The sequence below is a fragment of the Leuresthes tenuis genome, unplaced genomic scaffold, assembly GCF_036924035.1.
Source record: "Leuresthes tenuis unplaced genomic scaffold, fLeuTen1.0.hap1 SCAF_158, whole genome shotgun sequence".
In the NCBI taxonomy this organism is placed as follows: Eukaryota; Metazoa; Chordata; class Actinopteri; order Atheriniformes; family Atherinopsidae; genus Leuresthes; species Leuresthes tenuis.
Genome location: NW_027325512.1, coordinates 59,034 through 69,052, shown reverse-complemented (window position 1 = coordinate 69,052; position 10,019 = coordinate 59,034). Strand labels below are relative to the sequence as shown.

Here is a 10,019-nt window from a genome sequence, read left to right as displayed (position 1 = left end):
TGTAAACGTTAACAACCTTTTTGTTATTTAATTTACAAGCTTCAGTTAAAGCTACCAATTCGACTGCTTGAACAGAGTAATTTTTTGGTAGTGGTTGTTTTAAGAAAACTTCAGTTTCTGTTACTACTGCAAATCCTGTAGCATTTGTGCCATCAGGGTTTTTTTCCTTGATCTGTTGAATAAATATAGTTATTTCTGCATTTTCATAATGTATATCAGTTAAGTCTGGCCTGGGTAAAACACTGATGGTTATTTCTGACATGCAATCATGAGGCTTTCCATCTGTGGGGTAGGTAGCAGTGTGGATGGATTAAGTGTAGCACATCTCTCGACAACAAGGTGTGGCTGTGAAAGAAGAACTGTTATGTAGGAGAGATGTCTGGTAAAGATATTTTGTTAAGTAACCATATCACAGCCACTGCATGAGGTACCTTAAGTGTTAATGGGTGAAATAACACCATTATTGTTGATGCCTGCACTGCCAATGGCTTCTGGCCATTGATTCAAAAGTACGATCTCGTCCCTTTTTCCCCTTTCAGTGGACACTGGCCCCTAATTACCGCAATTCAGCAGGGGGTCTTTCATTAGGAGTACTGGACTCCCCCGTGCACGGTTTCAGCTCCGACCCTGGACAGCGGAAAAAACGTTGAGATCTGGTTTGAGGACCCAATTGTTGAGAAAAGTCTCTCAATGAGACTCAGAGTTGCTGGAGTCAGTTAATGCAAAGGTTTAATCTTGCAGCAAGTTCAAGAATGTGTGTGTGTATGGGTGTATGTGTGCGAACGTGTGTGAGTTTGTGTGTGTGAGAGTTTAAAGAACCTGTAATCCACAGGCAGGCCTTAACTAGTATGGCACGGGTCCAGCCTGTCTCATCTTTTTTGGAAGGTCCAGCGCTCGGCCGTAACCCTTCTGTCTGTTTGGACTCTCACATACATTCGGTTAATCATAGAAAAACGAGAACAAAACTTTTTAGCCCCTTAAATTCATAAAACAGACATGGTGCAGTTATTTCCATTCTAGAAAATAAGAGTAATCACCACCATTCCTATAAATTCTGGATATTCTAACAATCTGAATCTTTTTTAAATGTTCGATGAAGCCCTTTGCTGTTCTGTTTAGAGACTCAGCTGATCATAAACCAAGTTTTGCTCTTGAACCAAGCTTCTAAACTCTTCACCTTTTTCATTTCTCAGTTAGTATTCACTTTAAAACTGATTAAAAGAAAAATTAAATGAATGCCTATCAACAAATGTGGGATCTAAACTCTAGTGCTTCCTCTAAAATAATTTCCTTTCTCAATTCAGAAATGTGTGTGTGTAAGTCACAACACCCGTGACACCAAAACGGCTTTCTTTTCTCTCTTTTCTCTACACTCTGCACTGTGAGCACACACACCAAATCAGAAAGGCTTTTTTCTCTCTTTTCTACATTATGGACTGTGGGGACACAAAACCGCTCTCTCTTTTTTTTTTTTTGATTGTGTGCCAGGGCGTTGTCTCACGTATTAGATTATGCTTAAGATACGAATGAGTTTATCAGTCACATCAGAATCCATACATACTGATCCTCCCGTAATAAAATGGTCGGATCTTATCAAACACACTTTGTTTCTTGTGACAAGTCAGCGAAACAGCGTATACACGTCAAGACACTGAATCAAGTTTGCCACAAGAACTCATAAGTTTGGCAGTATTGCTCTGCCGTCAGCAATCATACACCCATTTTATTTTCATGAGACATGTGCAGGCACCTGTTCATCTACTGTTCTATCACTATGAATTAGTTTATCTATTATCAATAAGGATACTTCTACAACTACTATCAAAGTATGTCCGGACTTCTTATGTTGTCAGTTGCTATATATGAATAAGTGGGTTGCTACTGAAAAGCATTAAGCATGTCACACAGCCCAAACATATAACATTTCAGGACACACCACACAGTTAACAACCACAGTGAAGCGTGTCAAAGCCCAAACATGTAACATTCAACAGGACACTTACACAACACATTCAAATCAAACAGTCAGACAACATACAAGAACCTATACCCCAGCCGGCATTGCTCCCTGCCTATTTTCCTACAACTCACTATGTGTGCGCACACCTTTATTCACAAACTCTTCAACTTATACTCTTTTACCGAAGCTGCTACAGCTCGATTGGCCAAATACCCTTAGATCCTATTTCGGTGAATTTGACATCTGCCTTGCATGTAACAGATTAGCGGTTTAGCAGTTTTAATTTAGTTTGAGTGAAGGAATTCATTTTATAGCAAAATCCGAAATTGTGAAGAACTCATGGAAGTAAGCTTATTCTCGGATTCCTGAATCTTTAGATTTGCTCTTTCTTTTACTGCAAAGTACAACGTTGAGCAGCACTAATGAGTTGTTTCTATTTTTGGCAGGCTTTACCTTTGCGGATGAAGCCCTTTCTGTCTGTGCAAAAGAAATCTTGTTACTGTGCAGAGTGACTTCTCTGAGTAGAGTCGCCTTACTTGTTGCGACTGTGCCAATGTTCGAAGCTGGAGTGCAAAGTTGTTGCTTAAATGGTGCTCGCTGGAGCGTGCGGTAGTGTAAAGTTATACCATTTAAAAGGGCTGAAGAGTGCTCAGTGCAGCGGGTGGGCCGAGGTGCAAAGTGACACTATGGCCATAAAAAGAACACCGCTACAAGTGCGCATTGTGCCAGGAAGGGCCCTCGGACGTGAACCAGTGGACAGTTATCGCTTCTCGGCCTTTTGGCTAAGATCAAGTGTAGTATCTGTTCTTATCAGTTTAATGTCTGATGTGTCCTCTATGCGAGGACTACATATTAAATGGATTTGTATCAATAGGAGTTGAAAAAGGAGCTTGCTCCGTTCACTCCAAGCATCGACCCGGTACTGTAGTGCCCCTGGGAACGGTGCGCTCTCCTCTGCTCTTGTGAAAAAGCAAACAGCGGTGCAGGATGGAGGTTTCAGGGAGCCCAAGATGAAACTTTCTTTTAGTCTGCTGAGAAAAGAGAGTGAATGCGAAGTAGACTTTAACACGGCTCTGGGAGCGAGCCGAGTGCGGGCTAACCAGGAGAATTGCTTGAAAGAAACGCGACACCGAATGAGCGGTCAGAACAAAGCCTCAATACGGTGTTCCTGTGGTGTTTTTATAAAATGCGGTGAAAAAAAAGGTGTGAATGCCCCATAGAAAACTAAAAGGTGGAGCGGAAGTGTTCGGCTGCAAGAAGGTGTGAATGTCCGACTATATTTGGTGAAAAGCAGGTGAAGCAAGGTCTGAATGCCCAACCTTACATCATCAAAAGCGAGATCAGAGGTTTTTGGCTGCAAGAAGGCCATAGTTTGCCAAAAGTGGGTAAGGTGCGAATGACCGACTAAATATCAACAAAAGTGGGGGCGGAGGTCTTCGGATGCAAGTGGGTGTGAATATCCCACCATAGAAGTATGGTGGAGAGGAAGCTGTGAATGGCCGACCATAGTTTGCAAAAAGCGGGTGAGAAAAGGTGCGAATGTCCAACCATACATGATCAAAACAGGGAGCGGAGGTGTTTGGCTGCAAGGTCTGAATTTCCAACCATAATTTGTAAACACCGTTGAAGAAAAGCCTCGAAAGCCCGACTATACACCATCAAAAGCGGGAGCAGAGGTGTTCAGCTGCAAGAAGGTCTGAATGTCCACCAATAATTACTGAAAAATGGGTAAGAAGAGGTGTGAATGCCCAACTATACATCATCAAAAGCAGAAGTGGATGTGTTCGGCCACAAGAAGGTTTGAATGTCCGACCATAGTTTGTAAAAGGCGGGTAAGAAAAGGTTTGAATGCCCGAACATACACAATCAAAAGAGGGAGCGGAGGTGTTTCGCTGCAAGAAGGTGTGAATGTCCGAGCATAGTTTGTAAAAAGCGGGTAAGAAAAGGTTCGAATGCCCGAACATACACCATCAAAAGAGGGAGCGGAGGTGTTCCGCTGTAAGAAGGTGTGAATGTCCAACCATAGTTGGTAAAAAGCGGGTAAGAAAAGGTTAAAATACCCGACTCTACACAATCAATAGCGGGAGCGGAGTTGTTCGGCTAAAAGAAGGTGTGAAAGTCCGACCATGGTTTGTAAAAAGCGGGTAAGAAAAGGTTCGAATGCAAAAATATACACCATCAAAAGCGGAAGCCGAGGTGTTCGGCTGCAAGTAGGTCTGAATGTCCACCCATAATTAATGAAAAGCGGGCAACAAGTAGGTTCGAATGCCCAACCATACATCAACAAAAGCAGGAGTGGATGTGTTTGGCTACAAGAAGGTTTGAATGTCCGAGCATAGTTTGTAAAAAGCGGGTAAGAAAAGGTGCGAATGCCCGACAATGTATGATCAAAAGAGGGAGTGGAGGTTTTCGGCTACAAGAAGGTTTGAATGTCCAACCATAGTTTGTAAAAAGCGGGTAAGAAAAGGTGCGAATGCCCGAAAATACACCATCAAAAGAGGGAGCGGAGGTGTTCCGCTGTAAGATGGTGCGAATGTCCGACCATAGTTGGTAAAAAGCGGGTAAGAAAAGGTTCGAATGCCCGAATATATACCATCATAAGCGGAAGCGGAGGTGTTCGGCTGCAAGAAGGTGTGAACGTCCGACCAAAGTTTGTAAAAAGCAGTTAAGAAAAGGTTCGAAAATCCAACCAAACATAATCAAAAGTGGGAGCAGAGCTGTTCGACTGCAAGTAGGTGTGAATTTCCACCCATAATTCCTGAAAAATGGGTAAGAAAAGGTGCGAATGCCCAACCATACATCATCAAAAGAAGAAGTGGATGTGTTCTGCTACAAGAAGGTTTGAATGTCCGACAATAGCTTGTAAAAAGTGGGTAAGAAAAAGTTCGAATGCTCGAACATACACCATCAAAATTGGGAGCGGAGGTGTTCCGCTGTAAGACGGTGTGAATGTCCGAACATAATTGGTAAAAAGCGGGTAAGAAAAGGTTAGAATACCCGACTGTACACAATCTATAGCGGGAGCGGAGTTGTTCGGCTACAAGAAGGTGTGAAAGTCCGACCATGGTTTGTAAAACGCGGGTAAGACAAGGTGCGAATGCCCGACAATGTATGATCAAAAGAGGGAGCGGAGGTGTTTGGCTGCAAGGTCTGAATTTCCAACCATAATTTGTAAACACCGTTGAAGAAAAGCCTCGAAAGCCCGACTATACACCATCAAAAGCGGGAGCAGAGGTGTTCAGCTGCAAGAAGGTCTGAATGTCCACCAATAATTACTGAGAAATGGGTAAGAGAAGGTGTGAATGCCCAACTATACATCATCACAAGCAGAGGTGGATGTGTTCGGCCACAAGAAGGTTTGAATGTCCGACCATAGTTTGTAAAAGGCGGGTAAGAAAAGGTTTGAATGCCCGAACATACACAATCAAAAGAGGGAGCGGAGGTGTTTCGCTGCAAGAAGGTGTGAATGTCCGAGCATAGTTTGTAAAAAGTGGGTAAGAAAAGGTTCGAATGCCAGAACATACACCATCAAAAGAGGGAGCGGAGGGTTTCCGCTGTAAGAAGGTGTGAATGTCCGACCATAGTTGGTAAAAAGCGGGTAAGAAAAGGTTAAAATACCCGACTCTACACAATCAATAGCGGGAGCGGAGTTGTTCGGCTAAAAGAAGGTGTGAAAGTCCGACCATGGTTTGTAAAAAGCGGGTAAGAAAAGGTTCGAATGCAAAAATACACACCATCAAAAGCGGAAGCCGAGGTGTTCGGCTGCAAGAAGGTATGAATGTCCACCCATAAATAATGAAAAGCGGGCAACAAGTAGGTTCGAATGCCCAACCATACATCAACAAAAGCAGGAGTGGATGTGTTTGGCTACAAGAAGGTTTGAATGTCCGAGCATAGTTTGTAAAAAGCGGGTAAGAAAAGGTGCGAATGCCCGACAATGTATGATCAAAAGAGGGAGTGGAGGTTTTCGGCTACAAGAAGGTTTGAATGTCCAACCATAGTTTGTAAAAAGCGGGTAAGAAAAGGTGCGAATGCCCGAAAATACACCATCAAAAGAGGGAGCGGAGGTGTTCCGCTGTAAGATGGTGCGAATGTCCGACCATAGTTGGTAAAAAGCGGGTAAGAAAAGGTTCGAATGCCCGAATATATACCATCAAAAGCAGAAACGGAGGTGTTCGGCTGCAAGAAGGTGTGAACGTCCGACCAAAGTTTGTAAAAAGCAGTTAAGAAAAGGTTCGAATATCCAACCAAACATAATCAAAAGTGGGAGCAGAGCTGTTCGACTGCAAGTAGGTGTGAATGTCCACCCATAATTCCTGAAAAATGGGTAAGAAAAGGTGCGAATGCCCAACCATACATCATCAAAAGAAGAAGTGGATGTGTTCTGCTACAAGAAGGTTTGAATGTCCGACCATAGTTTGTAAAAAGTGGGTAAGAAAAAGTTTGAATGCCCGAACATACACCATCAAAAGAGGGAGCGGAGGTGTTCCGCTGTAAGACGGTGTGAAAGTCCGACCATAATTGGTAAAAAGCGGGTAAGAAAAGGTTAAAATACCCGACTGTACACAATCAATAGCGGGAGCGGAGTTGTTCGGCTACAAGAAGGTGTGAAAGTCCGACCATGGTTTGTAAAACGCGGGTAAGACAAGGTGCGAATGCCCGACAATGTATAATCAAAAGAGGGAGCGGAGGTGTTCGGCTGCAAGGTCTGAATTTCCAACCAATAATTACTGAAAAATGGGTAAGAAAAGGTGTGAATGCCCAACTATACATCATAAAAAGCAGAAGTGGATGTGTTCGGCCACAAGAAGGTTTGAATGTCCGACCATAGTTTGTAAAAAGCGGGTAAGAAAAGGTTCGAATGCCCGAACATACACAATCAAAAGAGGGAGCGGAGGGGTTTCGCTGCAAGAAGGTGTGAATGTCCGAGCATAGTTTGTAAAAAGTGGGTAAGAAAAGGTTCGAATGCCAAAATATACACCATCAAAAACGGAAGCCGAGGTGTTCGGCTGCAAGTAGGTGTGAATGTCAGATCATAATTTGCAAAAAAGTGATGAGAAAGGTGTGAATGACCGACAATAATTACTGTAAAATGTGTTAGAAAAGGTAAGAATGCCGGACTATTCATCATCAAAAGCAGAGAAGAGGTGTTCGGATGCAAGAAGCTGTGAATGTCCAGCCATAATTACTCAAAAACGGTTAAGAAAAGGTAGTATTGCCAGACCATAAATGATCAAAACAGGGAGCGGAGGTGTTCCGCTGTAAGAAGGTGTGAATGTCCAACCATAATTGGTAAAAAGCGGGTAAGAAAAGGTTAAAATACCCGACTGTACACAATCAATAGTGGGAGCGGAGTTGTTTGGCTACTAAAAGGTGTGAAAGTCCGACCATACATCCTCAAAAGCAGAACTGGATGTGTTCGGCTACAAGAAGGTTTGAATGTCCGACCATAGTTTGTAAAAAGCGGGTAAGAAAAGGTTCGAATGCCCGAACATACACCATCAAAAGAGGGAGCGGAGGTGTTCCGCCATAAGAAGGTGTGAATATCCGACCGTAGTTGCTAAAAAGTGGGTAAGAAAAGGTTAAAATACCCGACTGTACACAATCAATAGCGGGAGCGAATGTGTTCGGCTACAAGAAGGTGTGAAAGTCCGACCATGTTTTGTAAATAGCGGGTAAGAAAAGGTGCGAATGCCCGACAATGTATGATCAAAAGAGGGAGCGGAGGTTTTCGGCTAAAAGAAGGTCTGAATGTCCAACCATAATTTGTAAAAACCGGGGAAGAAAAGGCTCGAAAGCCCGACTATACACCATCAAAAGCGGGAGCAGAGGGGTTCAGCTGCAAGAAGGTCTGAATGTCCATCAATAATTGCTAGAAAACATGAAAGAAAATTTTCGAATATCAAACCGCACATGATCATAAGTGGGAGCGGAGGTGTTTAGCTGCAAGAAGGTGTGAATGTCCACCCATAATTCCTCAAAAATGGGTAAAAAAAAAGGTGTGAATGCCCAACCATACATCATCAAAAGCAGGACTGGATGTGTTCGGCTACAAGGTTTGAATGTCCGAGCATAGTTTGTTAAAAGCGGGTAAGAAAAGGTTCGAATGCCCGAACATACACCATCAAAAGAGGGAGCGGAGGTGTTCCGCCATAAGAAGGTGTGAATGTCCGACCGTAGTTGGTAAAAAGCGGGTAAGAAAAGGTTAAAATGGCCGTCTGTACACAATCAATAGCGGGAAGGGATGTGTTCGGCTACAAGAAGGTGTGAAAGTCCGACCATGTTTTGTAAAAAGCGGTTAAGAAAAGGTGTGAATGCCCGACAATGTATGATCAAAAGAGGGAGCGGAGGTTTTCGGCTGCAAGAAGGTCTGAATGTCCAACCATAATTTGTAAAAACCGGGGAAGAAAAGGCTCGGAAGCCCGACTATACACCGTCAAAAGCGGGAGCAGAGGTGTTCAGCTGCAAGAAGGTCTCAATGTCCATCAATAATTGCTAAAAAACATGAAAGAAAATTTTCGAATATCAAACCGCACATGATCATATGCGGGAGAGGAGGTGTTCAGCTGCAAGAAGGTGTGAATGTCCACCCATATCTCCTGAAAAATGGGTAAAAAAAGGTGCGAATGCCCAACCATACATCATCATACATCATTTAGTCGGTCATTCACACCTTACCCGTTTTCTTGCCGCCAAACACCTCCGCTCCCTCTTTTGATGGTGTATGTTCGGGCATTCGAACTTTTTCTTACCCGCTTTTTACAAACTATGGTCGGACATTCAAACCTTCTTGTAGCAGAACACATCCACTTCTTCTTTTGATGATGTATGGTTGGGCATTCGCACCTTTTCTTACCCATTTTTCAGGAATTATGGGTGGATATTCACACCTACTTGCAGTCGAACAGCTCTGCTCCCACTTTTGATTATGTTTGGTTGGATATTCGAACCTTTTCTTAACTGCTTTTTACAAACTTTGGTCGGACGTTCACACCTTCTTGCAGCCGAACACCTCCGCTTCCGCTTTTGATGGTATATATTCGGGCATTCGAACCTTTTCTTACCCACTTTTTACCAACTATGGTCGGACATTCACACCGTCTTTCAAGTGTAACACTTCCGCTCCCTCTTTTGATGGTGTATGTTCGGGCATTCGCACCTTTTCTTACCCGCTTTTTACAAACTATGGTCGTACATTCAAACCTTGTAGCCGAAAACCTCCGCTCCCTCTTTTGATCATACATTGTCGGGCATTCACACCTTTTCTTAACCGCTTTTTACAAAACATGGTCGGACTTTCACACCTTCTTGTAGCCGAACACATCCCTTCCCGCTATTGATTGTGTACAGACGGCCATTTTAACCTTTTCTTACCCGCTTTTTACCAACTACGGTCGGACATTCACACCTTCTTATGGCGGAACACCTCCGCTCCCTCTTTTGATGGTGTATGTTCGGGCATTCGAACCTTTTCTTACCCGCTTTTAACAAACTATGCTCGGACATTCAAACCTTGTAGCCGAACACATCCAGTCCTGCTTTTGATGATGTATGGTTGGGCATTCACACCTTTTTTTTTACCCATTTTTGAGGAATTATGGGTGGACATTCACACCTTCTTGCAGCTAAACACCTCCGCTCCCACTTATGATCATGTGCGGTTTGATATTCGAAAATTTTCTTTCATGTTTTCTAGCAATTATTGATGGACATTCAGACCTTCTTGCAGCTGAACCCCTCTGCTCCCGCTTTTGATGGTGTATAGTCGGGCTTTCGAGCCTTTTCTTCCCCGGTTTTTACAAATTATGGTTGGACATTCAGACCTTCTTTTAGCCGAAAACCTCCGCTCCCTCTTTTGATCATACATTGTCGGGCATTCGCACCTTTTCTTACCCGCTATTTACAAAACATGGTCGGACTTTCACACCTTCTTGTAGCCGAACACATTCGCTCCCGCTATTGATTGTGTACAGTCGGGTATTTTAACCTTTTCTTACCCACTTTTTAGCAACTACGGTCGGATATTCACACCTTCTTATGGCGGAACACCTCCGCTCCC

At 43.4% G+C, this 10,019-nt stretch overlaps 1 non-coding gene across 1 annotated transcript; it reads left to right on the top strand.

Annotated features, from left to right (window-relative positions):
* The first annotated feature begins 2,722 nt into the window (after positions 1-2,722).
* On the top strand, positions 2,723-2,913 carry LOC140287626 (U2 spliceosomal RNA). The gene has a single exon (XR_011911760.1). It is a non-coding gene; the product is annotated as a U2 spliceosomal RNA (small nuclear RNA).
* Positions 2,914-10,019: the final 7,106 nt, after the last annotated feature.